This window comes from Sorex araneus, chromosome 3 (genome assembly GCF_027595985.1).
Source record: "Sorex araneus isolate mSorAra2 chromosome 3, mSorAra2.pri, whole genome shotgun sequence".
Classification (NCBI taxonomy): Eukaryota; Metazoa; Chordata; class Mammalia; order Eulipotyphla; family Soricidae; genus Sorex; species Sorex araneus.
Window position 1 is genome coordinate 60,713,701 of NC_073304.1, and position 26,622 is coordinate 60,740,322.

General features: G+C 35.6%; 1 protein-coding gene and 1 non-coding gene across 2 annotated transcripts in view; both read left to right on the forward strand.

Moving 5' to 3' along the window:
- SLC25A21 (solute carrier family 25 member 21) overlaps positions 1-26,622 on the forward strand; it is a 520,315-nt gene that overhangs the window by 86,027 nt on the left and 407,666 nt on the right. The gene's annotated exons all lie outside the window — the stretch shown is intronic.
- LOC129403816 (U6 spliceosomal RNA) lies at positions 19,385-19,491 on the forward strand. The gene has a single exon (XR_008629477.1). It is a non-coding gene; the product is annotated as a U6 spliceosomal RNA (small nuclear RNA).

Sequence of the window (26,622 nt, forward strand, 5' to 3'; positions counted from 1 at the left end):
ATGAAACAATGACATGAATTTCCTAGTGTTTGGTTATATGATGAAACTTAGAACTAAATATTATCTTTCAATACAGGTAGAATAATATACTTGAAAATTAGCTTTATTTAGGTTACTCTATTGAATTATAACTGCTACAAAATGTTTCTTAGTCATCACTGTGGAAGTTATACTAAAAATACTTAATTTCTATAAAAAAATAGTGGAACATACTACTGCAAAAAGAAGTATAGAGGTTGGGACCTACTAATATAACATTGTAATGGTTTCTATTTTGCCTAGTCAGTATATGATTTACCCATGGTAAAGCAGATGTTTAGGGTGGATGTGGAAATGAAGAAGGAATGGAACTGTTTTCGAATGTCTCATATGAGATTCTAAACTACTAACAGGGCTACATTTATCCTTTGAGATCATATTTTTTTAAAAAAATTTCTGAGTACTGATGCTTTAAGGAGACAAAGGGAGAAATAGTTGCAATCAATTTTTAGTTTTTACCATCCATACCTGACTGTTCTTGGGGGCTTCTCCTAGTTCAGTGATTAGGGGACATTGCATCGCCAGTAATTCAACCCAAGTCTAGGCAAAGCCCATGCTCCAACACTTTGAGCCATTTCCCCTCTCCAGTGCCATTTTTTTTTGCTTTTTGGGTCACACCCAGAGATGCTCAGGGGTTACTCCTGGCTTTGTACTCAGGAATTACTCCTGGCAGTGCTTGGGGGACCATATGGGATGCCGGGGATCAAACCCGGGTCGGCCACGTGCAAGGCAACGCCCTACCCGCTGTGCTATAGTTCCGGCCTTTCCAGTGCCCATTTTTTAAAAAACCTCAAATATACCAGATACAGACAGAGAGAAGTATAGTGGGTGGGGTTTTTGCCTTCCATGAAGCTGACCTGGGTCAATCCCTGGAACTCCTTATAGTCCCCTGAGCCCCACCAGGTGTAAGCCCTTAGTACCATAAGGTGTGGCCCCAAATACAGATTCAATAAAGAAACTTCATATATCTCTATAAAGTATATTTTCTTCCTCAGTATAACCTTTAGAATCACTTTATGATTTTCCCAGAGTTTTGCAGAGTTGCTGAATTTGTTTCCTTTAAAAAATTTAATGGCTACTATGTAGAATATAGAAAGGATTTTTACAACCCAAGGATAAAAATTCAGATTGTCCAGTTTAAAGATGGGCAAAAGTGGAAGAGTGATAGTTTAGTGGGTAGACACTTGCCTTGCATGCTATTGACCCAGGTTTAATCCCCAGCACCCCATGTGTGCCCCCAAGTGGAGCCCTACCAGGAGTAATCCCCCCGTACAGAAAGAGGAGCAATCACTGGGAATTTCTTGGTGTGGCCAAACCAAAAAGCCAAAAGATGGACAAAGAAATTGAATAGACTAAACCACTGAATTATACAGTTTAAATTATGAATTTCTTATAATCTTATATGTGAATTATATCCCCAAAACTATTTGTATAAATTTTATTTTACTTTGTTGTTATTGTTTTGGCATTCACAACACCTAGCAGTTTTAGGGATTATTCCTGACTTTGTGCTCAGGAATCACTCTTGGCAATACTTTAAGGACCATATGCAGTGCTAAGAATTGGACCAGAGTTGACTATGTGTAAGGCAAGTATCTCAATTTTTGTACTATTGCTCCAGCCCCCAGAACCTTATATTTTTTTCAAAGGAAAAATAGGCATTGAAAAGATTTTAGTGAATTGAATATATTATTCTTGCTGGATTTTTGTTATTTGATTCAACTTTTATGTAATTAATTTCATAACTTTATCTTTCATGTAGCATTTTTGCAGTGCTGAAATTTGAAGCATCAGTAGTTAAAAGGACAGAGTTAAAGAACAATGAAAATGTAATTCTTCATTGTGATTGTGTTTTAGTATCCCAAGAAGTAACAAACCACGAAATTATTAAGTCAGCAATGAATTTTGGTTTGCTCATAAAGCCCTATAGTAGTAGGACTTAAGCATGAATATGACAATGGAATTTTTGTTTGGTGTAACACTCTTGGGAGGCAGATACTTTATTAATGATCATTTTCTGATGGTCATCAGAGGGGAGTAGAACATCATAAGTGAGCTGAGTGCAGGTTATATGGTGAGACCATAGATGGTAGCATGTCTTATGATACATTGTTCACACAATAAAGTCATTTTTCATGATATACACTTATCCTGTCAGCTCTATCTCAAAATATCTCAAGATATCTCAAATAATTGATACTCTGACATGTTACATCTAACTGCTGATATCAAGCATTAGATAACTTAAAATGGTCATTTTTTTGCACTTTTGACTTGGAAGCAATTATCATGTTTGCATTAACATTGATTTTTTTTGTCATATCAAATAAAATTAAGAAGGATTTACAAAAGAACTTTACTGAAAACGTAATCAGTACCTAAGTGTGTCATTGGTAGTAACTATCTTTGGAATTGGATTCAAAGGTAAAATTCTTCTCCAGTTTAATAATATTTTGTATAACTTCCTAAGTTTCTCCAAATCACATGACATTATTGAGGTGAATAGATAATAGTTGGAAAATAAACACTTACGTCCTTAATTTATTCCACACATGACTTTTATTTAAATTTTCTGAAAACTTAAAATTTAAAAAAATTTTAGGAACTATGATTTACAATACTATTGGTGCTAAGGTTTCATGCATATAACTTTCCAACACCACACTCTGCATCAGAGTATCTCAGCCCCCTTTTACCCAGCAATTCTCAAGTTCTGTAGCTTTTAGCCACTTGTTATTCCCTTAGAATTATTTTTTATATCCTGCATATGACAGGGATAATTCTGTATCTTTCCCTCTCCTTCTTACTAACTTCATTCTGCATGATACTTTCCAGATTCACCCACATAGCAGGAGACTGCACAATTTTTTTTTCTCATAGCCAAGTAGTATTCCATTGTGTGTATATGCCATAGTTTTTTTTATCCACTCATCTATTCTCATTTTTATATTAGCCAAAAGCAAGTACATTTTTGGACTATATCAAGCTTAGCTGACAATGTTACTCATCAACTAGGAATAATTTAGAGCAATGGATACCTATACATTCTGAGATGTATCTTTTTATTTATTTAGAATAATAACATTTTATTTTTAAAATCTAAATTTTTGTTTGTTTTGGTGCAAAACCCAGTATTGCTCAAGGGACTATGTGAGGAGGGGATTAAATGTGCCAGGAATTGAATCCTGGGCTTTTTCATTTAGTGTATGTGGTCCAGTCCACCAAGATTTTTTCCTGGGCCCTAACATGGAATAACAAAGAATTTTCTAAATAAAACAATTGATATACTTTAAAAAGTTCAGTATCAAATAGTGAAGAATATATAATATGTAATCAAAATTCTCTTATCATCTTGTTCTGTTCCTGGAGTTGTCTTCATTAGTGGGCATCATAAATCTTAATTTCTTTTTTTAAAATTTAATTTAATTATTATTATTTTTATTGAATCACCATGTGGAAAGTTACAAAGCTTTCAGGCTTTAGTCTCAGTTACATAATGCTCGAACACCCATCTCTTCACCAGTGCACATATTCCACCACCAAGAACCACAGTAAACCTCCCCCTTACTCCCCCCGCCCCCCTATCCCCCCACCTCGCCTGTGTAGCTGATAAATTTCACTTTACTTTCTCTTTACTTTGATTACATTCAAAGAAAAAACTCACTATTTTTGTTTGGAGTTTCCCCCTCAAAGTCGGACCTGCTGGAAAGGAAGCATTTGATAATTTGTTTTCCATTGCTGAGAATGAAGAGATATGAGGTTGTGTGGCCACAATAGCGGCCACGAGGTTCTGGCATAAATCTTAATTTCTAAGTTGGCTCACTTAGACCATTTTCATTGGTAAAGGAAGGAAATAAACACATTCAGTTGTTCAATGAGTGCTTACTAAATATCTACCAAGTACCAGGTGATGAGTAATTTGATTTCTATCACTGCATATGTTCCCCTGAGAATCATTAGGAGTGAACCTAAATGTTAAACCAGGACTAATGACAAAGCATTCCTGATATTGCTCAACCCCCTTTGTCTTAAAAAAAAAGTATGGTATCTGCCTTCATAGAGTTTATAGATAAGGAAATGCTTAAACAATTTCAACAGTATGTGGTACACTAGAAATTACATTAATTTATAAGTATAACAAGGATATTGACCTAATTTAGGGTAAACCCTGTCCTCTATGATGTGGTTCAGTAACAGAATAATCTGCCTTCCAGTCATGAGCCCATGAGTTTGATACTGAACACCAGTCCATGTGTTGAATGTCATCCCAGTGGCTCAACTCTTTAAGAGCCAGTAGCATAGAAAACTGTGTGTGTGTGTGTGTTTAACACATCGTAATAAAAAGGTGTATGACTGAGTCATAGTACAGTGGTTAGAGCATTTACCTTGTATGTGGCTGACCCATGTTAGATCTCCAGCATCCCTTATGGTCCCTCAAGCACTTTCAGGAGTAATTCATAAGTGCAGAGCTAAGAGTAGCTCCTGAGCTTCACTGTGTGTTGACCCAAAAGCCAAAAGAAAAAGTGTCTGGAAAAGGTCTGAAGTGATAGGACAGCAAGGTGCTTGCCTTGCATGTGGCTGACCCAGGTTTGATCCCTGGCACTCAATATAGTCTCCTTATCTCCACCAGGAGTGATCCCTGTGTACAGAACCAAGAATAAGCCCTGAGCACGACTAGGCATAGTCCTAAAACCCAAACCAAAAACAAACCAAAAAGAGTGTATGGGGACACTACAGCTAAAGTGTGCAAGCTATAGTCATTGCAGTAATGACAATGAAAGGAAAGGAAAATAAAAATAATAAAGGTATAAATAATAAATAATAAATAAAGGAGAAAAGAAGTATATTTCTAAGAGAGGAACATTTGGATAGGGATAGAGAAACATAATAGCATGTTGCTGATAATGAAATTATAGGCATGTTCTATTGGGTGAAAGATAGTATGTAAATGGAAGGAGAAATGAAAACCCAGCAGTGAAGTAGACTTAGTACTAAGTTTTTTTTTGAACATAAAGTGTCTTAAGTTAGGGTGTTTAGGCCTAATTATAGGATGATGATAAATTTTAAGTAATTATGAGAAGAAATTTTGATTTTTTTGTAAATATTTTTTATTAAAGTTATACTACTTTATAATGTTATGTAGGTCATGGTATTAGCAGGTTACATTCTGTATATCTCTCCAAAATTTGATCAATTATTTTTCCTATAGAAATTTAAATTGCTATTTTATTTATTTAAATATTAATTAATTAATTTTTTAATTTGGGGGCCACACCAATCAGTTTTCTGGAACTTCTTCTAGCTGGGGTATCACTCCTGGCAGTACTTGGGGAACCACGTGGTGTCTGGGATCAACCCTGGGGCTCCTGGAGCTCTCTCCTAGATTCCCTGTTACCTGTTTTTAAAGTATCTCTTCCGTACTAATAGTGAGTAATTTTTATGACTTTGTTTTTGACACATCTGTAATTCAGTAGAATGAAATAAATAAAACAAAATTCTAAATTTCTATGACTTTTCACAGATTTATATGTCAACATCTGTATAAACTATGTTATGCTATCACCAAAACTCATTTTCATTTATTGTTATGAAATTGACATCTTTAACCAAATTTCTCCACCCCTCTTCTTTCCCTTTCAGTAACCAGTGTTTCATTCTTATAATCAAGAATTTTTATTTCTTTTGTTTGTTCTTTTTTATTTTTATTATCACAAATGAGTGAAATCATTTATGTTTCTCCAATTAATGTATTTTCCTCAGTATAATGCCCTTTTGTTATTTCAATGAAGTTGTAAATTACAAAATTTACCTTTTATAAAAATAGGTGAGTAGTATTTTATTGTGTGCATATACCACATCTCTTTACCTATCTATCTTTGAATAGGCACTTCAGCTATTTCTAAATCTTGGTTATTGTGAATAATGCTGCTATCAATGTGATAGTACAGGGTATACATGTATCTCTTTGAAATAGTATTTCTTTTTTAAAAATATTGAATCACTGTGAGATACATAGTTACAAAGTTGTTCACGATCCAGTCTCAGTCATACAATCTTCCAACCCTTCTCCCTCCACCAGTGCACATTTCCCACCATCAATGTCTTCGTTTCCCTCACACCCACCTCCTCCTGCCCCACCCCCACAGCCTGCCTCTATGGCAGATACTTTTCTTTTTCTTCTTCTTTCTCTTTCTCTCTCTCGCCACACTCGCTCTCATTTTTCTTTTAGGAACTGTGGTTTGCAATACTGTAACTGAAGGGATGTCATGCATGTTACTTTACCACCTGTCAGCACTCAGTTTGTGTCCCGAATGATCATCCCCAAATATTATTGTCATAGTGTCCCTCTGTGTCCTAACTGCCTTCCTCCTGTTCTTATAATTTTTTAAGAAAATATCCAGTAGTGGTACATATGGTGCACATGGAATTTCCATTCTTAATTGTTTGGGGGAATCTCCATACTAATTTCTATGATGAATACTTCAGTTTTCCCACAAATAGTATACTAGATTTCTTCTTTTCGCTGTCTCTGATGACCCTTGTTTCACATCCAGATTTATGTTTTATGAGGGTCTCTCCCAGAATTATGCTGAGAACTGTGTTAAGGAAAGATTTCTTGGATAGAAGAAAGGTTAGTGGAAAGATTAGGATGTTGTTTCAGCAAGATTTGTCTAAGATAGGGTGCATTAGGTTGACAGTGAAAATGGAGATAAATGGAAGTTAGGGTGATATTAACGTTGCTGATTAATAGGGTTACCATATGAGATAGAGAAGACAAGGATCTTTGAATTAATGATGGACTGCATGGATAGACAGCAGAGACAAAGAACATAGGGGGGAAAGTTGTATAAGGAGAGAGATAAGGGAGAAGGGCATGAGTTCACTTCTGAACAGGAGGTATTGGAGAGCCTCTTAGACATCATGTGTCCTTTGTTTACTAGCAGTACAATACGTGGATACAAAGAGAACAGATCTGAACTATTAAAATATAAGCGTGAGGGGTCAGGGAGTAAACTAGGTTGGTAGCATGCTTTTCCTGCACACATCTGATGATCCCTGGCCCCATAGATTTCCCTGAACCCTGCCAGGAGTGATCCCAGAGTACAGAGCCAGGAGCAAGTCCTGAGAACTTCCGAGAGTAGACCCAAAACATAAATAAGTAAATAAATAAATAAATAGGGTGATTAGTACATGGAGGCTAACCAAAACTTTGCTAGTCTTTTATGTTACCTAAAAAGATAAACAGTGAGGAAAATTGGGTCTATGACTAAGCCCTCAGAGGTTCACTGGCATTTAAAGAATATATTTAAGTTGATGATTTAAAGGTAATGAAAAATGGAAACATCTTAAAAATATATTTTGAGGCGTATTTGTGCCACATGTGGTGGTACTCAGGGGCTATTCTTGGCTCTGTGCTCAGGAGTGACCCCGGGAAGTGCTCAAGGGACTATATGTAGTGATGAGAATTCAAACTGGGGTCAGTGCTATGCAAGGCAAGCATCTTAACTCTTGATTGTTTCTCTGTCTCGTAAAATAATTTTAGGGGAAAAAGGAAGACTTGTGAGTCTGAGAGTTTCCTTTCCATTTTAGAACTGATATAACATTTACTTCCGTCTCAAATGAAGTCATACAAATTCCATTTACGAGTCTTTTCTGTTGTGGTTAAATTGATTCTTGAACACAAAACATTTTAAAACATACAATGAGAAAATGGAGAATAAAGGAAAACCAAAGCATCAAATTATCCATGGCTGAAACTTTTTGAATTTAGCACAAAATCAAAGCAACCATAAATGGAGTTGTTGCCAACATTCAGTGATGGCCAAAGAAGAACCTTTTTTCCTTTCTCTCTTTATGCCACTGACTCTAATGTCTTTCCATTTTTTAAAAATCCTTTAGAGATACGGATCTTTGTATTCGCTCTCCCATCTTGATTTCACAGGTGTGTGGCAGAAACCAAGAATAATGGCTCCCAATTTGTTCTTTTTTCACTATTTGTAAAGGACCTTTGTCTAAATGGCAAAGCCACTCTTCTTTTTTATGTGGACAAATCCATGTCCACAAAACCTTGATTTTTGGTGCGATTGCTGGGGAACTCTTCCTCCTGCTTAAACCCGTGGTAGACTATTCCTTATCCTGACATATCATCCAACTTTGTTTCTGTTTTTCCCTCTGGGGAAGATAATGTGGTTTACATTCTTTTAGAAGTCTTGGACACCAAGAATGTTGAGGTTAGCCCAGCCGGGGAAGTGAAGGAAAGAATGTCAGCTAACCCAGTGGTGAAACCTCAGGAGTGTGCTCTCTAAAGGCCATTTCTCCCTGTTTTTCCTTTTTTTCCTTTTGTATATTAACCACAAATAACCCACAGCCTTTAAACCAGCTTCAGAAGAAGCCACTAACAAATGTTTAAAGTGTCTCAATAAGGTTTCCAAGAAAGTTCTGAATAAAATTGTCCTTGATGGAGAATGACCAATACGATAACCAATATATTGTCTTTCTGTCTTTAACCACTTCCTCCTGTTGATGAACAATTTACCAAAATATCAAATTTTAAGAAATCAGGAAAAGTAACAGAATGAATGGTTGTATTTCTCCAAATTCTGTCAATGGAATGAATAAATGTTTGTACTGGAGAAGGTCAAGAAATGAGAGATATACATGTCTTTTAGAAATTGGTGTTTTATGGGCAACTTAAATTGGTTATACAGAAATATCTTTTTATAAAAGTTAGAAAATAAGTCTAAAGTGTCTTTGGCCTTATATTCTTTGGATTTTAGGTGTAGATAAGCAAAAGAAAAAGGGGTTGACCACTATTGAGGATGTTATTCTTAGCAGATCTTAGTAGCTTTCTTGGGATCGAAACATAGAAATTTATTGAATATTATATTGTTAGTATTTTAACTTGGAGTTTTAAAAAATACTCATATGTACATACATATATAAAATAATTTTCCTTTAGGAAATATATTTAATAGTATTCAGCAAAGATTGTGATGACATATAAATAGTTGGTGTTGTATGCTATGAGAAAGAATGATACCCAGTTTTGAATATTTTTATAGAGGGTCTGCTCCTTATATATATCTCAGTTTCCTTTTCCTGTGTCACATGTTATAAAATTCCTTTGTAATACATGCCATAGAGATTTTTGTTTTCCTAGATTGTTCTTACCAGTATAAAACTCAGTGTGAAGATAGTCAAGCAAAGGAATAGACAAAAGGAAAGCAAGTAATTCATTTGAAATCCAGAGACCTTTACACTGTTAAAAAGTAAGTAAAAGCAGATGTGGTAAAGTTTAGAAAATCAAGACATTATTTTCCTGTTTCCATTGAATTTTTTCTAAACACATTATAAATAAGCTTTGAAGTAATACAAAGTTCTCTGTTTGTTTTGCTGATAGCATCTTCTGTAAAAAACTTTATCAATGCTTGTTTAAGTTATAGACTAAATGATATCTCAGTATGGTGAAAGAACTGACTGTATCTACTGGCAAATACAATGCTACAATGCTAAAATTACTTACAATGTCTGAGTCATTTAGTTATCTATTTGATTAGATCTTTGGGGTTTAATGTTAAACAGCTCAAATATTTTATGCTCTGAGAACACAAGCATAGAACCCCAATATTTCATTATTCACACATGTTACATTTAATCATATATTTTATGCATTATTTTACTCTGTAAGAAATAATTGTTTAAAATTAATCTTTGGAGTTATTCTGAAAAGGATGGCTTTGATATCTGAAATTTTGAGGCCATCTATCCTTCACTCCTTCCTCCAGTTCTCTAGCCTAGACTCATTAAAGTTTTAAAAGTCTGCCATTGTTGTTTCTAAATATGAGGGTTGTTTCAAAATGAAATGCTTATGAAACTTAATTTATATGTGAGAGCCCAGGGGGATGTCTCACTGCCAGAGAAGGTGTTTGCTAGCTCAAAGTGAAGTGTAAACCCTGTCCCAAGACAGGTACCCATCCCCATTGGTTCCCACTGGCCATCATTATTTGGTGTCATTGAATGTCTTCCAGCTGTTTGCGATTGTCCCCACTCAGCACTGCAGCTTTGCTGAGGACATTTTTAAAAGTCTAAGCCAATTTTTAAAATGACTGACTGCTAAAATGTGAAATGAGGGAAGTCAGCTTGTAACAATGACATAAACCACCTTCTGTCTGTTATTGTATCCACTCAACTGGATAACATATGATTCAGTAATCAAATTACCACCTTATATATTTTAAATATGCATGTTTATTTGACCACCAGGTGGACATGGGAAAACAAAGGTAATCTAGGCTGTCTTCATGTTGTTTCATTTCAATGTATTTTTCTTCATGTTTAAGTAAAATGCTTTCAGAACTTTGAAAATAAGCCAGGCCCCCTAGTTCTCTTCCCCATCACTTGATATATTCATAGTTTGTGTGTGTCAGTTGTTTCTTAATCACTGAATGGAATTTTCTACTGTTAATACTGTACAAATACTATGTGGTCTTTTTAAATTATTTAAATTAAAAAACAATTGCAGGTATTACTAAAAAACTTAAAGAATGAGATAAAATTTAAGTGGGGTAAATTGTAGTCTGTTTTATTGTTGTTCATTATTTACTGTATCATTGTATCACTGTATCACTGTCACTGTTATCCCATTGCTCATTGATTTGCTCAAGCGGGCACCAGTAACGTCTCTATTGTGAGACTTGTTACTGTTTTTGGCATATTGAATATGCCACGTGTAGCTTGCCAGGCTCTGCCGTGTGGGCGAGATACTCTCGGTAGCTTGCCAGGCTCTCTGGAGGGGCAGAAGAATCGAACCCGGGTCAGCCGCATGCATGACAAATGCCCTACCCGCTGTGCTATATTTTGGAGGCCTATTTTGGGACTACACTCAGTGGTGCTCAGGTTTTACTCCTGCCTCTCTACTTAGGGACCACTCCTGGCCATAGTGTGTGTGAGTGTGTGTGTGTGTTTGTGTGCGTGTGCGTGTGCGCACACGTGCACACTCACGCACTTGTGCATGTGTATGTATTTCTTCACTAGGGTGTCTTTTGTGTTGTCATATTTTCTTTCACTGTACAAAAACTAATAATGATGTACCTTTTTTTTTACCAATAGAATCTATTCATTGAAAAACCTGAGAGTAATCGCATGGGAATTTCTGCCTGTGTTTTTCATACTTACATATTTTGTGGGGGGTGGAAGAGGAATTTGCTTACCTGGTAATGCTCAGTGGTCTTTCCTGGCTCTGTGCTCAGGAATCACTCCTGGAAGTTTTTTTGAGAAACATATGGGATCTCAGGGATCGAACCTGGTTGGCCATGTTCAAGGCAAGTGTGTTAAGCTTTGTACTATCTCTCCAAACCCTCCTTACTGTATTTTATAGATTCAATCTGTTATCAAGATCTTTAATCAATTTTTACTTTATTGTAGACTATCTCCCAGTCTCTGCTTATCTTCAAAAGACATTACCAGACAAATTTGAAGATAGATGAACATTATCAATGGGGAGATAAGAAGTTGGGGTCTTTATTTTGCTTTTTTTGGGGGGTCACGCCCGGTGATGCACAGGGGTTACTCCTGGCTCATGCACACAGGAATTACTCTTGGTGGTGCTCAGGGGACCATATGGGATGCTGAGTGCGAGGCAAATGCCCTATCCGCCGTGCTACCGTTCCAGCCCGGAGATGGGTTCTGAAGAGAATCAAGTAATTACATTTTGGGACCATTTTCTAGAACTTTCTAAGGATTTCTTAAAAGCTCAAATGCACAAGATTGTTTTCTTTTAGAAAAAAGACAGGAGATAACTTAGGCACTATAGAGATGTTTCAAATGTAGAAGACTAGAAAAATTACTGTTTTTTTAATTAAATTATTAAGAAATGGTCATCCAGAGATCAATGGGAACCCCTGATGCTCACATAAGACAGGTCAGTACTTTATCTTGAATTAATGCCAGAGTGCACAGTACCCGAGCATTTAATCTGAACTTCAAAAGAACTGATTGGCTTTAGGAATGATTCCAGGAGAGAGCTGATATAGCAAGGATAGACTGAGATGAATGAATCTGTGAATCAAATTAAAATAGGATGCCTGTGCAGGACTAGTTATCACATAGATATGATTATTCTTTTTGCTATTTGTCAGTATTTAATATGATAAATCTGATGGTGAATGTTGTCAACATATGCATATGTGATTTAAAATAAATGCTTTGTAAGTTGCAATTCTAAAGCTTGCTAGAAACTTTCCTCTTTTTTTAAAAATAATTTTATTGGATCACTGTGAGTTACAAGCTTTCATGTTTGGGTTACAATCTCACAATGATCAAACACCCATCCCTCCACCAGTGCACATTCCCCACCACCAATATTCCCGGTATAGCCCCCTTTCCCACCCTCCCCCTGCCTCCATAGCAGACAGTATTCCCATACTCTGTCTCTATTTTGGGGCATTATGGCTTGCAACACAGACACTGAGAGGTCATCGTGTTTGGTCCATTATCTACTTGTTGTTTTTCTAAGGGAGCATGTTTATTGTCCTGATACAGACTTATTACAAAGTAGTCTAATGACAATTTTAGATTCTCTTTCTCCATTAGATACATCTGGTAAGAAAAGGTTAGTGTTACCCCCATAGGATACTATCTTAATTTTTGAGTCTCTGGCTTTGCAGGTTTTTATGATAAGAGTGCCTTGTGTCTTACCTCTTTAGTGTCTGAACATAGAACATGGTATTTTCTGCTGTTTATTCCAGTTGTGAAATGCCAGAAACAGTGATTTTTCCAGGAAGTGTTTTGATGACTCTTTCTTTTTGGTTTTTGTCCACCAGAAGCCTTACTTAACTCAAATAAAACTCTGCTCCTTCCATTCTTACTGAGTGTGGGAGGACTCCTGACAGTGATGTAATTTCCCAAAATTCACTAATTTGAATCTGTGTCCAGTGCCACCTGACAGTGTGTGGGAATAATATTCTGGATGCCTGGATAAAGCGTGCTCTCAAAATTTAGATTGTTCTGAAAAAAGAGTGAGCACGAAATGCTGTATTTCTCAGATCTCCAGATATATGTCCTTCTATATTTTATATATCTAAATATCCTGTTATGCTTTACATCTTTAAAATCAGGTGTAACCATATTTTACAGTTATCATGGTCTTATGAATAAGTAGCATTTTGGGGGTTAGTGATACCAAAAAAGAATGGCATATAGTTGATGAATGGTACCTTAGAGTGCAAAAAAAAAAAATCTGAATCAGGGCCGGATAGATAGTACAATGGTTAAAGAGCTTGCCCTGCATGCTTCAATTAGGGTTCTATACCCAACAATCTACATGGTCCCCTGAGCCTACCTGGAGTTATCCGTGAGTGGAAACCCAAGAGAGCCTGGAACTGTACCAGTTGTACCACCATGTCCCCACAAAACAAAACAGAAAAAACAAAAATGAAATAACCAAATCTTGAAAGGACTTTGTGAATATAATTTGGGCAAATCTCTATTTTGAGTGAACAGAATATACTTCAGGAACTTGAATATATAACCAAGAAGGCTGTAACTGGCTAGCCAGTCATAATTTTATAATAATTATAAGAATTACCCAAAACATTACATTCTGAAACTTTATGAAGTTGCATTCTGGATCAGTGTTGTTCCATTTACATGGCCTATAGTGGGTGAAGGGATTTGAAAATATTAATCTGCATGTTAACCAAGCATTTGTATTCTTTCCTATGAAGTAATTCAAAGGGACTTGTTTATATGGAGTTTACAGTTAACAAAGGATGGTAGGAATTGTAACCGGTAATGGTTTATTTAGCATTTCTGTATCTTAAAAATAGTATCTGATGGACACAAGTTGTCTGGTAATAACACTAGTGTATTGTATTCTGTAGGATTAATTTAGGATTTTTTTCATTTTTATTAATGCCATGTAAAATACCACATATTTGCTTTTCTTCTGTATTTGCCAAGAACCCTTCTGAATTAGCTTTCCAGGGATTTATCCCTTTGAAGAACTATTGGATGTTTTATAAATGGTAATCACAGTGGAATGTACATTAATATGAGCACAAATGAACAAATATCCCAGTTTGATTTTGTATGCTTACCGTACTTTAGCTTGTCTTGAAAAATTATTTGAAAATTCTTCATTCAAAGGAACCCAATGTTTTGAATATTTTATGAAAACACCTTACCCTGTAAAAACCAATATAACAGCTATCTATTGAGGAAGGCAACCCAGGTTTAAGGGAGGTGAATCTGACAAGGACAGCTTGCTTCTCACCTCTACACCCTCTCTTCACTGACAAGCACCATTTCATCCAAAGCCTCTCTTGATTCTAGTATATGTGGTGATTCCACAAGTATCTTAATCATTTCCAGGCCTGCCTATAAATTGTTTGAGAATAAACAATCTCTCTTTGTACCTCGTTATGCACTGCACCAAGAACATGGTGTGCATTTCTGGTCAACAGCCCTCAATTGAGGACAAAATTAAAGCGAGAGGATTCAGAGAAAGTTAACTAAGGTTGGGTAAAAGAATTGGCATCCACATTAGGTTATAAGCTGAAATTAGTGAATCCATTCATTAAACTATTTCTTTTTCTGAGTGTAGCATAAAAAAGCAGAGGAGTATATTTATGAAAGAAGAAGACTGAAAGGGAAGATAGGATTAAAATCTTTGAAATTATAAAAACTATGCTTTCTTAGTTTTGAATCCTGTACACAAGAACTCAGGGCACTCACAGAAGTTTAAAAAAGGTCTACACTAAGTAGAAACTTGTGGAATGCATTATTCCAGGATGTGGTGTAGATTAAAAATATAAATAGATTTATTAAAAGTTTAGATAAGCTCATGAATAACAGATTGGAGAAACAATGACACTTGGGATATGTTCCGAATGTCCACCCGAAGGAGACCAGACATGTTCTTCCACCATATGGGCCTTGGTGTGCCTGTCAATGAAGGACTATCATGGTGAATGAACCATGGGCAGGTAAGATGATTGCCAAATTATAGGGAGAAACTGGATGCAGTGAATTATCCAGGATCCAAAGACATAAATAACTGCCTGTGAATTCAGAACTTGGGTGCCTGAAAACCTCTGTAAATGTACCCAGTTACACTGGGAGCATTTGATCTTTTTTTCCAGAGGAGCAAACAATAACCTGCATGTTGGCTATAGGTAGAATTACCCTTCTCTTTCGAAGACTGCCATATTGCTTATCTCAAGCCTTTTCTATGTAGAGAATTAAGATTTTGTTGCAATTAATGAATAATAAATGATACTCATTTATTATATGTTATATGGATGTGTTAAAGTGAACAAAAAGGTGTTTTTTTTTAAAGTTGTTTGTTTTTAAGCTATAGCCTTTTAAACGGTCTGGAAAAGGGACCTCTTTTCTTTCACTTTAAATCAAAGCTGGAAATGTGGTAGAAATATTTTTGTTGTGATTTTTTTTAACAAATAAATTTTATTGGCATTCTTTGTTGTCTCTCCCAGTATGAATTAGTTCCTTGCATGTTTTGCTTCTGTTTTCAATGAAGAAGTCAAAGTCTGAGACTAATTTAAATTAAAGCCGCCTGCAATTCTTTTAGGATGCATGTGGTACTGTTCTCACCTTCTATCTTCACTGATAACAGTGTATTTTTTTTTCTTTCATTGATTTGCTGGCATGTTTTAAAAGCACATTCCCACATGTGTTCATAAGAACATATTTGTATCTGCACGAAGGATAGAGGCATAAAAATTTTTAGGGCATAATCTATTATTGCCTCAAATACTCTGTCATGAATCATAGCCAAGATATGCTTTTTTAATTTTTTTTGATGTGGTGGCTAATGCATATGGGTGATTCTTAAAGCCATGTCCCTGAATCAAAAAAGCATTAACTAATATTTATATATTTAAATATCATAGACAATGATAAAATCTATATTATTTAAAAAGACTTGAATTGCCTTTTTAAATTTCTAATATTTTGGAAGTTTCAAGAATTGTAAGATTGTACTTACAGATTTTTTTGCTATATTATTTCTTTATAGTCTTCTTATATCTTTTATATGGAGTATCCATGCAGGTTGTTAATAAGAAGTGGATGCCTATACAATACTCTCTTTAACTCAGAAGCACCTTTTTTGGCTGAATGGGCAAATATATTAACTGACAATTAGCATCTGGAAGTATTTTTCCCTAGGAAAGTGATGAAAATGGTTTTAAATCAATTTATACAATTGAATCATATATAAAAGTTGATAATAAATTATTCATTATAGCTCTGTGATACTTATAAAATATATAAATATTAAAGTACACCTAAAATGTAACTAAAATTAAGAAAGGAACGTTTATATAACCTTTTGTAAAATTTTTGTTTAATGAAAATCTGCAAGCAGAAAAAACATACCTTAATTTTTAATAGTGCTTTTAGCTCTTAAAAAAATACTTTATAGAACACTGTTTTATTTGACCCAGAATAGAGCTCTTATTTAATGTTCCTACTTTCTAGATGAAGAAACTGGTTTCAGGACAAGCACATAACAAAAAATCCTCCATTGCCGTTCTTTCCTTTGAGCTACTCTCCTCTATTTCCTTTATCACACTTCTTCCAGAATGGTGAATGGCCCTTCTCCTGACAAACTTCCTCTGAAGTCTCCCTATTGTGTGTTCACATCCACAAGGTGGAGATTTATTAGCCCTTCATCTCTTGTCCCTGTGTTCAGGGATTGAAAACTTTATCTGTAAGTTACCATATAGCAAATGTTTCATGCTATACATTTCTTTAATAGCAACACAACTATTGCTTTAGCATAAAAGCAGTCAGAAACAATCTATGAACAAACAAGAATGACTGTTCCAATAAGATGTTGCAAAAATACCAGTTAATCCACATTTTCATGTGGGTAGTTTATTAACCCCTGGTTTTAGAAAACAATTCTATAGAACAATGTTTCCCAAAGTGTGTGATACTGTTCCTTCCTGGGAGCCCTGGAATGATCCCAGAGGGCAACAGTAACCTCGAGTACAACTGGGAACCACTTTGCTTAAGAAGGTAGATTTCCCATGGGGGCTAAGAGGAGTGATGAAAGAATTTTTTTTTGTTTTTTGAAAAAGGGATGGTAGACCAAATAAAATTGGGAATCTTTGCTATAGACATAGGACAGAAACATCAAATTTTATTTACATTTTTAATTTAAAATATTTTAAAGTTTAATTTAATTTTTTGGTTGGTGTTCAGGACTTACTCCTGGTTCTGTGCTCAGGGACCACTCCTGGCCACCTTGGGGGACCATATTGGGTGCCAGGGATCAAATCCAGGTTGGTTTGTGCAAGGCAAATGCTCTAGCTGCTGTACTATCTCTTTGTCCCCTACATTCATTTTATTTTCAATCCCATACTTTTGAATTTTACTAAATATATTTTTTTTGCTTTTTGGGTCACACCCAGTGATGCTCAGGGGTCACTCCTGGATCTGTACTCAGGAATTACCCCTGGCCATGCTCAGGGGACCATATGGGATGCTGGGATTCGAACCTGGGTCAGCCGTGTGCAAGGCAAACGCCCTACCCGCTGTGCTATCACTCCAGCCCCTTACTAAATATTTTTAATGTATAAAATTTAATTGTAAAATTTTGGATGTGTTTAGTGTATATATATGTATATATGTATATATATATGCTTATATATATATATATTCCCTAACCTACACTCAAACTGCTGGAAATTCTTCTGAACTCATTGGACTATTTTCTGCTTTATGATTTTGTTCGTACTCTTCTCTCATGTCTTTAGTACTCTTTTAAAAATATTTCTTTTTAGTTTGGACACCATAATTTACAAAGTTCTTTACAGTAGAGTGTAGGTATACAATGTTCCCACCTCCACTTCTGCCACTCTGTGACCTTGTTCCTTCCACAGTTCCCACTCACCGGAATCACTGGCAGATACATTATTTAATTTAGTTATTGTAGTTTGGATCCCATAATTTCAGTAGTGTTAAATATTGTGATTTAGATATATACAAACACCTTGCCTCTGCACCACAGACAAGCCCAACAGCCCTGTCCCTTGCCCTGTGTCCTTCCTGACATTCTATTATTTTCCTCTTCCAGTTCTATCCTTCATTGGCATTGTTATTTCTGTAGAGTAAAAGTATAAAAAACCAATTACTTATATAAACTAATAAAAAGATGAAAATAGCAGGCAAAACTGTACTTAGATCAGCTAACATTTAAGCAAAAAAAAGAAATAAGAGATAGAGATGGTCATTATGTCCTGGTAAGGTATTAACATATCATTGACATATTAAATAACCCTGACTCTTCTCAACATATATGTTTCAAATGAGGGGACGACAAAGTTTATGACAATATTTCTCACAGACCCATAAAGCACATTCATGGAAATTCAGTAGTAGAGGAGATTTCAGCACCCCACTCTTTTGACTTGCTATTCCATACTTCGTCTTAGTCCTTCCATCTGAGATCACTTATTCACTTTCCTTGAAGAATATCCTTTTGAAATCCTTTAAGTTGGGGCCAGCTAGACAAAAAATTAACAAACAGAACACCATTTTATTAGTCTAAAAACGTTTTTATTACAGATAATAAACAGGCTTTTTTGGGGGGTGTACTAAGTTGGTGGTTTTCTTGTAGCACACTTAAGTTATGACTATTGACTTTTTGACTTTCCTTATTACTTTATGTCTGTTATAAATTTCTGCCCCTTTAAAAGTAATATGCCCTTTGTTTAGTGAAGAAGGGTAGCTTTCACTTTATCTCTGGTATTTCAGGATAGTCTCTTTTGTTATGTGGTGTTATATATGATGTATCTTCATTTTATTTGCCCACTCAAAATTAATTTTAATTCTTAAATCATGATTGCTATCTTCATGTTTCTATTTATTCCACTATATTGCAGTCTAAATAGTTGTCTCTTTACTAGTCTGCAAAGTATTTTCTTATCTTCACCTAAATTTGTGTTGAATTTGTTCATTTATGTTCTTTTAAAATTTTAAGTAAATCGTTTGATATACAAAATTACTTCACCACACCAAAATCAAGTGTCTAACAATTCTTCCTGTTTTTTATAATCTCAACTTTTCTCCTCCCCTAGCCCAAATTTTGGTAACTGGTCTGTATTCTACTGTGAAGAGTTTGTCATTGATCATTATTGTCTGTGTTCTTATCTTGACTCTATATTCCACAAATGAGTGAGAACACCCAGTATTTATCCTTCCCCTTTTAAATTATTTTGCATAATACATTACCCTTGAATTCCATCTATATTGCAATGGAATGAATAATTTCATGTATTCTTATAGTAGTATAGTATTTCTTTAAAAAGTAAGTTATTAAGTGCTAACTTCAGCAGCACATATACTAAAATTGGAACAATACAGAGAAAATTAGCACAGCCCCTGCACAAGGATGACACGCAAATTCATGAAGTGTTCCATATTTTTGTATATTATTTTGTGGAACCTGGCCGTAATAAAGACATATTCTAGATATTTGACTATATGCCTTAATGTCCATCCTTAACATGACAGGACTGGTTATAAAAGAACAGGAGTCTTGGGGGTCATTAGACAATCCATTCAATTTTTTATTGTACGATCAGAGATAAACAATTTGAGTTTCTGTGTCAATATTTGAAAATAAAGATAATAATGAATGCCTTTAAAAAAGTAAGTTATTAAGAGGATGGAGAACCTCCTGCTCCGGGTACATCTTTTTGACTCCACCGTTCTTCTTGCACTAACATATGCCTCAGACACCTGAGTCCTACAAAAACAGGACGAGAACACTGTTCATGTATCCCAAAGAGGAATTGAAAGAGCTATGCTTGGAATATCGCATTTCACTCAAGTGAGAGAAGGAACCCGGAGTTCTGACCTCTGTCGATGATCAAAAATCAGGGATGCTGTCTCATTTGCCAAGGCGTCGAAAATCAGATGGGCCAGACATGTAATGCGATTTAGAGACAACTGCTGGACTAGAGCTGTTACCGACTGGATTCCATGGGATGTCAAAAGACCATGTGGCTGCCAACCTACGAGATGGTCAGACTTCTTTGTCAAAACCCTGAATGAACGATTTGAGACTCTTTCTGTTCCTGGAGCGAGCAGATTCCATTGTGCTACACTAGCATGCGACAGGGACAAGTGGAGATGTTCCTGGCACCAGCTGAGCAAATCGAAGATCAACAGGATGACAAATGACAAGTGACAAATACAGTATTTTATTGCGTAAACATACTACAGCTTTTTTTGAGAATGTTTTGGGCAATACCTGCCTTTGCTAAGGCTGCACTCTTGATCCTGTGCTCAGGAATCATTCTTGGCTTAGGGAACCATATGAGATGCAAGAGATTGAACCCATGTTGACCATATATAAGGCAAGCTCCCTGCTGGCTATACTACTTCTCTGCCTCATATACTACAACTTCTTTAACCATCCATCTGTATTTGGAAACTCAGCTTGTTTCCACATCCTGACTACTTTAATAACCTCTGTAATGAACATGGTATGCGTATATATCCTTTTGAATTAGTGATTTTGTGTTTGTGTGGGAGGTAAATGCCAAGTAGTGGAATTGCTAAGCTGTATGGAAGTTTTATTCTTAGTTTTTAAAAGAAATCTGCATACTGCTTTTTACAGAGGTTGAACCAGACAACATTCTCCTTTAATTTAATTTATATTTTTTACACTTTGGGATGTATTTTTAAATTTAAAGAACTGTGATTTATAAAGTTATTGATAGTTGTTTTAGGCATATAATATTTCAAACCAGTCCCACCTTCAGTGTCAACTTACTCTCCACCAGTGTTCTCATATTCCCTCTTCGCTCCCAACCCCTACCCCATTCCTCACCTATCAACTTGTCAGGCACATTACAGAGTTCCAGTGGTTGCAGCTTAGATCTAATGTTTTCAGTGTTATCACCTCCTCCTTCTCCTCCTTCTACTCCTCCTCCTCCTTCTTTCTCCTTCTCCTCTTTCTCTCCTCCTCCTCTTTTTTCTTTTTTCTTCCTCTTCCTCCTCCTCTTCCTCTCCTCCTCTCCATCCTCTTCTCTTCCCAACCTCTCCTTCTCATCTCCCCCTTGATTTTTTTGTTCTCTTTCCTTCTCTCTAAACACAGGGATCAAGAGTGTTTTAGGTATCCCTCCCTTTCTGCAGTGTATTTCCTCATCCAGCATTCTATATACCACAGATAAATGAGATCATCCTGTGTTTGTCTTCTTTCTTCTGGCTTACTTCACCCAACATATTTTCCAGTTCCAATCAGGTTGCAGCAAATTGCATGAGTTCATCATTCCTTGCAGCTGCATTGTATTTCATTGTGTATAATACCACATCTTTGTGATTACACAATTGCATTTAAGAATTCACACATAAATTATGAAAATTAAAACAGTACAAAGAACAACTGTAAACTATTTCTCTATATGTTTATTATTAGTATTTTACTCCATTTAATATTTGTGTGATATCTATAATTTTATATATAATATATAACCATATTTATCATTATGTTATCAACTTCAATAAGTTTAGATATAGTAAGTTTCAGTTTAACATTCAATTCTTCCATCCCTCTTGGAGAGCCCGGCAAACTACCAAGTATCCTGCCCACACAGCAGAGCCTGGCAAGCTACCCTCGGAGTATTCGATATGCCAAAAACAGTAACAAGTCTCACAATGGAGATGTTACTGGTGCCTGCTCGAGCAAATTGATGAACAATGGGACGATAGTGCTACAGTGCTACAATTTAACAATTAAAAAGTATTGGTAATTCTTTAATCCAATTTTAGAAAATAATAACCTTCATATCATTACTTTTCCTCAACAGTGTACAATCTAGAGGTGGATATTACATTTCTCATTTCTCTGAAGCATATTTTAATCTGAACTTAGTATACTCAGTCTTTTTTTTTTTTTGCTCTTGTGACATATTTTGGAACACTCTAACCACACGTAAATACCTGTATAAACAGACCATTCTTAACTCAGAGGTAGTCTGATGGTCCTGCTTAATTAGCTTCAGGTTCTGTATTCATGTTATTCTTGGTAATTTATTACACTTGTGGTATTGTGTTTTTCATAGCCTGTTATATCTACAAGTGCTATTAATTTTGATCAATCAACCAATTTGTCCAATTTCTGTAGTACTATAATTCTCCTCTCTTTTTAAAATTAGTCATATGTAGGTTAACACTTTCAGCACATATGACACATATGACAATTATGCTTCTGGTCAGAGGAAAATGGGTAAAGTTCTATTGATATAAAGTTTTGTTTATATAAGATGAATGTTTTATGGAACTACTGTATAACATTGATTTAATAAGTAATCATATACATTTAAGAATATTAAGAAGTTGACTGACTGTTCTTATAATTATTTAAATATAAGAACTGTGTCAGATGATTATAAAATCAAGTGAATAAAAATGTGCATACAAAAAATAACAAAAACAATTACCCCCTCAATTCTGTTATTTCAAAAAATACTTTCCTAGATTAATATTTACTGATAATTCTTACCTGACATAGTTTTTACTATAGTTGTTGCAAAAATTATTTTTAATATGTTTTTCAATTCTAAAAGGTTTATTTCATTTCAAATTTCCTAAGGTACATTTTTGCATCTTTCTTTTCCTTTCAATATTTTTGGCTAGGTTGTTTGGGGACCACATTTGTCACTGCTCAGGGGCCACAACTGGTGGTGCTTACAGGACCACATGATGCTGGGGCCTGAACTCAGACCCTTACATGCGAAATATGCACTGTAGCCCATTTAGCTATTGTCCTTGATATCCCTGTTATTTTTTCTCACTTTTAATATGCCATTTAATATGTAAGAACAGGTATTTTATTTTATGACATGTTCAGTGAAATAATATATGGAGGCAACTTTAAATATCTATATGTACATATATATGTAAATTTGGGGACTGGAGAGATAATAAAGAGGTTAACATGCTTTCCTTACTTGTGACTGGCCCTGTTTTATCCCTCATATTACATGTGGTGTCCCAAGCATCACCACGGTAGCATCACCAAGGTAATCTTAAGCACAGAGGCAGAAATAAGCCCTAAGCACAACTGCAGGTGGCCAAATCCCACATCTCCAAAACCCCAATATACATACACACACATGTATATATATATACATGTGTGTGTGTTTACTTACCCAAGATTATTTCTTATGGTTCCAACTTTTCAAAGATTTTCCATTTATTTGAACACAGTTTTCCTTGGTTTGTGGGTTTGGGGAAGGGGTAGGTAGAGCAAGTTAGGACTAGTTCATCCTTATGAGTTTGACTTAATATTGGAATCTCCATATTTGTCTCCTCATCTTGCATAACCCAAGTTTTATTTCATTCCCCCTCATTCTGAGTGGTCTGTGAATTTAAAAAAAATTCCAGGAGCAAAAATAACCCCAAACTTAACTGACCTCTCTCAGTTCTTACTTGCTTAGAGTTTAGCCTGAATATCTTACAGTTTTTTTAAATCTTTAAGAAAATGTCTTTAAATCTTATCCATTGTTGTTGTTTTCAGTGAGGAGACTGGTTTTAATTACCTAGGGTGCCATTTTCCCCATGCTATGATCTCTATACCTATCTCAACTGCCTCTTTGGCCTCTCAAGTAGCTCCATAGCTCAAATCTTAGTTCATGTGCCAACTCCTTCAAAAAGACTTCCTTTAAGAAATGTTTTTTGCTGGTCCAATACTGTTACTTGAGTTTGCCCAGTATAACTGTTTATTATATGGTTAGTTTTTGCTTCTCTGTTCATCTCTGGAATCATTTCTTCCAAGAACACTGTAAATTCTTCAAGAGAAGATACCGTATTTCATTTTTGTTTTCCCAGGGGTAGATATTACGACTGGCATATAATAGACCTTTAGTGGATTAAGTTTGTCTAATGAGTGAATAAATGCAGATTCAACTTACTAATAATGAGAAACAGTATGTATTTTTCTTTGTGTTCTCTGTATTTACTGCAATATCTTTCTCTGTGGTATCTGTGGTATCTGATATGATGGCATCTGCCCTTGATGAGATAATCGGAATTACCCATGCAATATATTGACCACAGGAACACAGCATTTCTAAACATAAAATGGGTTGTTGACTATCTTGGTCACTGTCACTATCACTGTCACCGTCATCCCTTTGCTCATCAATTTGCTTGAGTGGGCACCAGTAACGTCTCCATTATGAGACTTGTTACTGTTTTTGGCATATCGAATATGCCACGGGTAGATTGCCAGGCTCTGCCTTGTAGGCAAGATACTCGTGGTAGCTTGCTGGGCTCTCCGAGAGAGGCAGAGAAATCAAACCCGGGTTGGCCGCGTGCAAGGCAAACATTCTACTCGCTGTGCTATCGCAATAGAATTTCTGTGAATTCTAAAGGGATACATTTTGTCTAGCCAAAAGAGCAACAAATTTAAAATGTTTGGGAATTTATGACTCATCATTGTTCAGAGATCCAGACTAGGAAGAAAAAAATGAGTAGGGTGAGCAGAACCAGTTTCACAATTAGAAAAGTAGGTTGGGTAGCAGAGAAAACTGATGGTAATTGCTACTGGAAACTTTTCTTTCATAATATTTCCTCCAACTTGTGTTTTTGCTATAATATTTTTCCATTTTATTATACCTTTCTCTGTGTCTACTTAGGGTGTAGTACCCAACTAATATTTTAGATATGTTAACAACCCTCCCTATTATTCCAACATATTGATCAAACTCTTATACCTGAATCCCAAGCATTTGGCATTTAACTCAATTTTAGTATACTTTTTATTTCCCATTCTCACGCTTCTTTCCAAATTTTGACTGTTGGGTTCCTTGAAAGTCTTCAAGATTTGTTTATAAATAAACTTGTTCATAAGTAACTCTGGTGGACCACTGATCTAGTTGTACTAAAGGTAATACACCCAAGAGTTATTTGTCAAATCTGTTGAGTATATAGAGAGAGCATCCATACACCTCTAAAATCATTCTGTACCTGATGTGATAAGATCTCAGAATATTCTTAAACTTGCATTAAATAGAAAGACCCTTTTGTTTTGTACAATCTTTGATTCACTGTCTGAGAGAATATCGTGTGGTTTTTTGAGCTCCAGGCATTTAGATATTTAAGACTGAACAGCAAACCAGAAACTACAATCTAAGCAAGATGACTGTGTTTTAAGACTTTTTCTCTGGACTCTTCTGTGAGAGCATAGGCAGAGCATCATTTACCCTATAATAGGTAATATGTACCATGGGGATATGGTATTGTTTTCCTTTCCTGACTTCCAGTGCCTATAGAATTTGGTTTAAATCAACACATTGGTGAAAGTTATACCAATTGGATTTGTTTAATCCATATGTAGTTAAAATTAAAGAACCAGCAAAACAAAGTATTTTATTACTTCTGTTCTGTTTATAGGTTCTTTACAGTGTTTTATTTAGACTGTCACAGCTACTCTGTACATAGCAAAGCCTATCAGTGGATCATTGTGCATGGGACTTTGTGTGTGGGGGAAATGCTATTCAGACCATTTTCCCATGGATAGCTCTGCCAGTCCTTGCAGTGCCCTGGTGCTTTAAGTCTACTTTTGGAGGTGGCCTCCCCTTAGGCGGTCATTCTGAAGAGCCTTTCAAGAACCTGAAATGTTGCCATTGGAGCGTTTCCCAGAAGGAAATTGAACCACAATTTTTTGAAGTGCAGGGAACTCTCTACCAGGAGTATGTCATGTGTCTAGACATATTCTGATGTGTTTTTCATTACAATAATGCAATAACATGGGCTGCACCAAATGAAAGGGTAAATTCATTAACATTTCTTGTTCCTTTCTTTCACTACACTCAGTGAAAAGGACACTAAGCACCATGAACTACCTATATGTTGCATCTGCCTTTGTTTCCTTTCCCTTTTTATATGTTCGTTTTTTAATTTTCCAATTTTTTCTTCTTTTTCTCTAAGATAAAAATGGAAGAGTTGTGAATTCTATCCCATTTCTCAGTTGATTAGAAATGGTAAAAATCTTTCTGAGTTGACTAATAGATGAGAAATTGCAAATAAAGCAGCAGTTGCATGAAGGAGAGAATGAAATTTAAATAAGGAAACTGGGACCTCTGCTGCCATGAAGAAAATAAATGAGACAATGTTGAATCATTATAAGAAGACTGGGTGGTCTACAAGAAAAAGGACATATTGTGCAAACTGACACTTGAAGTATCAGACTGAATGTTGTCGTTTGGGAATAGGGCGGTTTACTGGTGTCATAGTAAAATGTGTTTTATTTGTGGATCACTTAAGTAGCCTTAGCAGACAGGGGTGGGGGTGACTGAATTATGGGAGATTTTTACTTCCTTGTCTCTGAGTGTATTCCTATTGAGAATGGACTGTTTAGGTTCCCTTACCATAAGAATCTCTCTAGAATCCCAGCTGGACTGCCCTAGTTTCAGTACTGATAAAAATGTACTTGCAAGAAGACTTTCTCTTCTGAGCACCTGAATTCACTTTCTTATGCAGATTGTGCTTGCAAGGATGATCTCTTCCCCACTGCCAGCATTACTTTTCTGGGGGCAGTAATGG